This window comes from Strongylocentrotus purpuratus, unplaced genomic scaffold (genome assembly GCF_000002235.5).
Source record: "Strongylocentrotus purpuratus isolate Spur 01 unplaced genomic scaffold, Spur_5.0 spur5_scaffold_9, whole genome shotgun sequence".
NCBI lineage: Eukaryota > Metazoa > Echinodermata > Echinoidea > Camarodonta > Strongylocentrotidae > Strongylocentrotus > Strongylocentrotus purpuratus.
Genome location: NW_022145615.1, coordinates 2,964,367 through 2,971,565, shown reverse-complemented (window position 1 = coordinate 2,971,565; position 7,199 = coordinate 2,964,367). Strand labels below are relative to the sequence as shown.

General features: G+C 37.9%; 1 long non-coding RNA gene across 1 annotated transcript; it reads left to right on the top strand.

Moving 5' to 3' along the window:
* The first annotated feature begins 5,620 nt into the window (after window positions 1-5,620).
* On the top strand, window positions 5,621-6,488 carry LOC115920712. The gene is made up of 2 exons (XR_004062481.1): window positions 5,621-5,671; window positions 6,249-6,488. It is a non-coding gene; the product is annotated as an uncharacterized LOC115920712 (long non-coding RNA).
* Window positions 6,489-7,199: the final 711 nt, after the last annotated feature.

Sequence of the window (7,199 nt, the reverse complement as noted above, 5' to 3'; positions counted from 1 at the left end):
CAATTTAATCATCTCTATTGGTTATGATGATTGGATAACATCGCTAAAGTGGATTCTAACAATAATTCTTCTTTTTTTTCCTTCCAATTTATGGAGTCATGCTATTTCATCTCCAACACAGGGCACATTTCTATGCAGCCCATGTTTTTTTGTTGGCGGTCTTTAAAAAGGGCATATACCAATTTATCTCGTGAATTTACATTACATGTTGCATTTGTATCTACCATACGACGTTTGATCGATGATGCATTTCTTTGTCTCATATCCTCAGAGTATATACAAAGTCACAAATTCATTAAAAGGTCAGGTATGATTCGAGAACGATTATGACATTAGCTAGCAATGTATTGTTGTCACAATTGACAATTCAAAATGCTTTTTTCCCCTTTCTTTTCATACACTGACGTAATTACGCTTTTTTATAATATTTTTAATAGGATTCTTGACACTGCCTACCCGTTAGGAGTACAATTACTTTAGAGTAATCATTTCTACTTTATCTAAAATGGCACAACCAATTTCAATATAATACCGTGTGTTCGAACTATGCAGTTTTAGAAGATGATTATAAAGAACATTACGTAATCGAAATGAAGGTTTATCTTTAAAGAAAATAACGCATGGAATCATTTTCGAGCACTCAATTTTTGTTTTGCTGTAAACTTTTGCAGCATACATGTTTGCTTTCGTAAAAATGCATAAAAATTCAAAGAAACTCGATTTCTTTTCAATATAAAATTTTTATATATAACTCCGCATAACGTTAAAAAAAAAAGAGATTCCTTTCGCGAAAACAACGCATCCTTGAACATGACGTATAGCATAGAATTTGCCAGACGATCATGCAATACTAGTATATTCCAATCATTTACCTGCGTCATTGTAAGAGTGTTCTCATTAATGAAAATGCAGTTCATGGAATATCAGGAGAAAATACGCGATCGTACTTGAATCTTATTTCACAAGGATTTCTTTTCGTATAATTACTCCCTCACCTACTTAGTATACGTATATAGAGCTCGCCCTTGATCATAATTGTGTGCAAAAAAAAAATCTACAATGTAGAGAACCTATTTTATGGAAAGAAACAGTAGTGTATGAAGATAATGGTAGATACTATAGAATATTTAACAATAGTTTAGTTTTTTCATGAACAGTAAGCTTGAATTCATCCATTTCAGATTGCACATATACACTTTATTTTTTCACTTGTATTCACTTTCTTTCCTTAACTGCGCAATCAGCATTTTTTCTCATGATGAACACTGGTGAATAACCACTATCTATTTAATTATCATTTAAGAATGATACTATTACAAACATGTCAAAATAACAGTTTACAAATTTAACCCACCTTCCGGTATTTGGAAAATGAAAATGAGTAGGCACAGACAGAGTACCTCGATGCATTAAATCCATTGATTTACACAAACTGAACTCACCGACAGAAGAACAGCAAGCAAAAAGGTAGCGATGAGAAACGATGTGTCTATAAAATCATTGCATCTCAGCTGTAAAGTCTGATAACTGAGGAACACGGTTCGATGGCTTGTAGCTTTTAATCACGCGAGCAGTATTCAGTTGCAGGATTGCTACATATTAACCATTGAGGTGTTTCATTAAGTGATGAAATCTTTGTAATTCTCCCGATTATATGGACTACAGCAGAGAGCTTTTGTTAAAGAGATGTCGTCTGCTAAAGCGCTGAGCTAAGAAGTAAAGCGATATTGTGTTCGGGAAAATTTATCGTGCGTGGGTAGAGCGCGCTAACATGAAAATGCGGAGTTTGTTCACGCGTTTGAAATTTACGGTAGACTGCGCATGGCATTGGGCATGTTCTTAGGGACTGATGAGTATCGTGATATACGAAATTGCAGCAAGTGCATTACAGTGCTCACACACACGCGCACAAACGCACATACACTATAGATATATAAAGAGTTAGTTCAATATTTGATATAATAATACTATTAATATATATAATATTCATATTGCACTAACTATGATATCAAGTCTCTAAGCATTTTAAAGATAAACTTTGGACCAAATTAATTCCGGCAAACAATGTGTGCACCATCTCCATTCCTTGGACAGTATTCATAATATGCGACCATGGAATATGCCCACAATGGCTTTATGCTAACTCGTCGACATTCTCTCGTACGTATGGAGTGGTAAATGGTATAGATCCATGTTTCTTAAAATACCAACTAATCAATGAACTACTTTCGGCCGTCGTGATGTGGCCCAGGGGGAGTCTTTAATAATACGATTAAAAAAATAAAGTACTTGATTTTTTTTCTAAGTTATAAATAATACACTATTTTTTACTATTGTTTTAAATGAAAGTCTCACAAAATTTGCTCTCTCGCTGAATGGTCCTTCCTATCTATCAACTTAATGCATGTGTTACCTGATATGGAAAACAATATAGATAATTCTTCAAAAAGAAAACAAATGCGGATAAAGATTAGTGATGGGTTAAGCATAAGTGGAGGGCTACTTGTTACATGTATTAGCAACTCTTGAAGACAAGTTGATTAAACTTTTCACTTTATGTTATATTGCAAAGATGTGACTTTGTTTTGAAAAATAATATGTTTTATATTCAACATATTCCCAATATAAATACAAAAAGACCAAAAGATAAAAGTTGTAGGTATGGACATTGGAAACAAGAAATGTTCACTCCTGAATATTATTTTAAATTATGCGCAATATGTAACTTATAAATGTTACGTTAAGAAGATTGTTAATGGCTCTGTTTAATATCCACATACTTTGTTTTTTTAATTCAAGTCGTTGCTAAGATTATTTTTAAGATATGAATGTGTTAGCAAAGAAAATAATAATAAGCTGGAAGAATTGTTGAATATACTTTAATGTTTAGCCTGTTATATTTCACTCAATCATTGAGTTAATTATGTAAATATGTATTGAGATTATGGAAATAAAAACCTTGCTTGAGGATAAGAGAAAACAAAAATAATGAAATTCAGAATAAATTCTGGCCAGCCTGTGAGATCAATTAAAAACTGTTAATTATAGATTAATGTCTTCCAAAACTTATCATTACCGTGCCGAGGCATGAACGCAAACCTCTCGCATCTCGCGTCTACATATTCTAGTGTTCATACTGCTTGACCATGACACCACTAGCAGCACTTTCAAAATCGATAGAGATAGAGATAGAGATAGAGATAGAGATAGAGATAGAGGTTGAGGTTGAGGTTGAGATTGAGATTGAGATTGAGATTGAGATTGAGATCGAGATCGAGATCGAGATCGAGATCGAGATTAAGACTTTGACTTTGATTTTGATTTTGATATTGATGTTGATTGTAAAGTTGATTTTGATTTTGTGTGTGGTAAGTGAGCGTACTTGTCATGAAGTTTAAGAAATTAACCTTCTAATCAAGACAATATCGCTGCGGAAACACAAATTGTCTATATCTAATGCTCCCACTCGCTATCTCGCAATTAAACTTGTTGATTGTTTGTTCTTATCCAATTTTCATTCAATTCAATTCAATTTGAAATAATAAAATCAATATACAAATCATGCATGTATGAAAATTATATTATTAATTATTATTAATTACGATTAAGCTCCATTGGTGTCGAAAAGTAGTTAATGACTCAGAACGGTAAAGTGATCAATCATCAAGCATAATAAGCAGATGTAACACAAATAACTTGGGGCTGGTATTTTTTCGTTTGCTATGGTGTAAATGGGCTTCAATAATGTTGTTCTCTAAGCTGAATAATTTTTACCGCATATCCCCATGATGAATTTCCATTCCATTTACGTCATTTATGAATTGTACGCATGATCACACATTGTGTTATATCCGTAGATTTGTTTTGTGCGTGAATCCCGAAAAACTACCCCGAGGATTTGGGATCAAAACATGGTCGCAGTATTTTTTGGACAAGGAATGAGTATAATGTGCCTTAGAGATACGATTCGGTAATGGATTTTTGAAATCCTGATATGCACCTTTTGTCAAGCCGAAAAGATTCGTCTATATATAGGAATCTAATTGAAATGTCAAAACCCAAAACTCATTAATCATAACTCAAAGGTCGTTGGTCGTGTACAGATATTCTTTTTTTAGGGAGCAGAGTTCATCCAATCTATAACAATATAGGTATCTATCCTAAGAATGCCAGATATGATAATATTTATTCTAAAAGTTATTTTAGATATAAAACTTGTTAAGTCCGCCGTTAAAATCACAATCTTTGCTTAGCATTTGAGAGCGGCGACCGACCGATTGGTAGCCTGCTCGGTCGCCACTGAAATTAAGGCATCGCCGAACGATTTTTGGAGATGTCGAGCAGGCTGTAGAGCCCCAGCGATGCTTGGGCGGTGCCCCGTCGATTTTGCGTCAGTCGCCGGTCGATTTTAGGTCAAAACTGGGCGAAATCGGGGAGCTTCTCAGGGCGGCGTGCCGACAGTGACCGACTGATGACCCACCGATTCCTGAGCGGTCTACCACCGGCTGATTTTAAGGAAATTGCCCGTCGGCCGACCGGTGATCGGCGGGGCACCAAAATATGCTCGGTGCCCTGATGGTCGCAGCTTGGGCACCGACCTAATCGCCGTCGAGCGATTTAAGTCAAATGTCGAAGCCGCTATATCAAAGGCTGCCGACCGATTTCGAACCACCCTTTGACCTAGCGGCTTCGATTTTTAAACTAATCGCTCGACGGCGAACGCTCGATTAGGTCAGTGCCCGGGCGGCGACCGACCGGGCGCCGAGCGTATTTTGGGCGGCGATTGAAAAGTAAGCAGGCGCCGCCGAATTTTAACTCCGCGCTATAACTTTAGCGGCGACCGAACGATGCCCTAAAAACAAGCGGTGCCCGGGCGAAATTGGCTAAAAAACTCGCCGTCCGACCGCCGAACAGACTACATTTAGGATTGTGACCATAGCTTTAGCCATGGGGGTATATTATTTATGATAATTATTATATATGGCGTAGAGGGGGTGCACCAATTGTACTTGGTTGGTGAAATGCGATGACCAGGGCCCCTGTTCGATTGGGGAGAATGTGAAAGGGGTTGCGTCATCTTCTTCCTGTGTACTTCTCTCTCTCTCTCTCTTTCTTTTTATCTTTCCCTCTGTCTGTATCTGTCCATGTGGCTCTTTAGCTACGAAAGTGCACATATGTGCATACTTAGTCAGTGTCCCGTCTTATAAAGTGTTTCGATTGATCAAAGTCCACTGTAAAGCCCTCTAATTAATCGCACGTTTGCCGTCTCCTATCTAGTTGCGAATTATATCAATCTCAAAATAAGTTGTACGGAAGCCCATTAGTGCCACCTACGAAATAAATTTAAGAGAAATTATCTGGCGGCCGCCAGTTAATTATCTGGCGGCCGCCACTTAATTATCTGGCGGCCGCCAGTTAATTATCTGGCGGCCGCCAGTTAATTATCTGGCGGCCGCCAGATAATTATCTGGCGGCCGCCAGATAATTATCCGTGTCTTCACGGTTGTTTCATCGCAAAGCATGCCGGGACATAATTCTAGTACATTTTTACCTTCGCCGTGATCAGCTGTCCCGTTGCAAACAACGGGATTCTTATCGAAGCAACATCTTAATCTTGTACATAATCCGCTATTCTGCAGTGATTTTCTTTCACTCCAGTATCGTTTGTACGGTAAGAAACCAAAGTTTGTGTTTATTCATTTTTATGACGAATAAAGCTGATAATACGACGTAATGCATGAGAGTGGGCCGGGTCAAGCTTTACTAAATGTAGGCCTAGACCTCTAGATCTAGTCCCGTATGTTTAAATGTGTGTGCATTTTAAGTAGACTGATTGCCTTGTGTCTATCTTGATCTGAATATAATAGTCTATGTATTGATGAGCTCTGCTTGAGGATCTACATGACAGGGGCGTATGAAGGAATTTTTCGAGGGGGGGGGGGTTAAAATTTGAAAATCGTGCCGAAAATTTCACATCGACTCAGCCAGCCGGAGAGTGAGAGGGGGGGGGGGGGGGGGGGGGGGGGGGGGGGGGGGGGGGGGGGGTCGGTTAGAGCATCTATTTTTTCCCGAAAATATGAATTTGGCAGACCGATATTTTGTTCAGTTGATGGTAAGGTCACCTTTTTGGGTCACCCTTTAGCACAAAAATATTTCCCCATGATCTAGTGTGATAAGGGTTCTTTTGTTACCGTTATTCTTCAGGTTACAAACTTAAATTTGATTGTCTTTTTCCTTTTATTTATCAGTTGCAGCATCATCAAACACTATATGGCCGATGAATCAGAAGATGACGTAGATGCTACGAGAGAGCTCATTTCACAATGGACAACAGAAGTGATACGTGACTTTCTACAAGGAGGGGACTCAAGCTTGGAGAAGTCATTATTTTATGGGTGTTCTCTGCCCTGACGCTGGGGGTACTGTTCAGCCATTCGAGGTAGAGAGGTAGAGAGGAACTGGACGATGGATGGATGGGGGGGGGGGGGGGAAGAAAGGCATGTAGAGATGGCCGTCTACTATGTATAGAGACATTTGTGTGCTATACTGGATAAGGACCCTCCATCACTAGAGGGAAGAATAATGAGAGACTACAAAGAGGGGAAGGCATTTAGTTATTTTGTCAGTTTCTGGTTAGGGAGACATTTTGTTTCATCTCCTGGGAGAAAGCTGTCTGATATTCAAAATGTATTTGATACTTGAATAAATTTAGTTCATTTTCTAGACTGGTTCATGTCAAACCATTGATTCTACTTTCTTGTGAGTATACACTGTAGTCAGAGAGAAAGAGAAGTAACACGAGTAAAGAATGAAAATTGAAAAAGAAGCCAATATTTGATCGAGGAGGAGAAAATGGAGATTACGTTGTTGCCCATCAAGTTGGAATAATTGTTCTTACTGTTTGTACATAATGGTCATATATTATAAGAACTGTATTGATCAATCTCAGGAGTCTTATACATGTAGATTGATTAATACAGTTTTGAGATGATGATGATGATCGTGATGATGAACGAGAAGGAGAAGAGGAGGAATATATCAAGAGTTGATGAAGAAAAGATTGATAGAGGGGTTATCATTACAGAGAGAGAGAAAGAGAGATAGACTAACATGAGGAAGGGAGAGCAAGAACAAGGCTATGACATAGGGGAAGAGATAGAAATCAAAATTATATTTATACAAACATTTACTAAATTAAA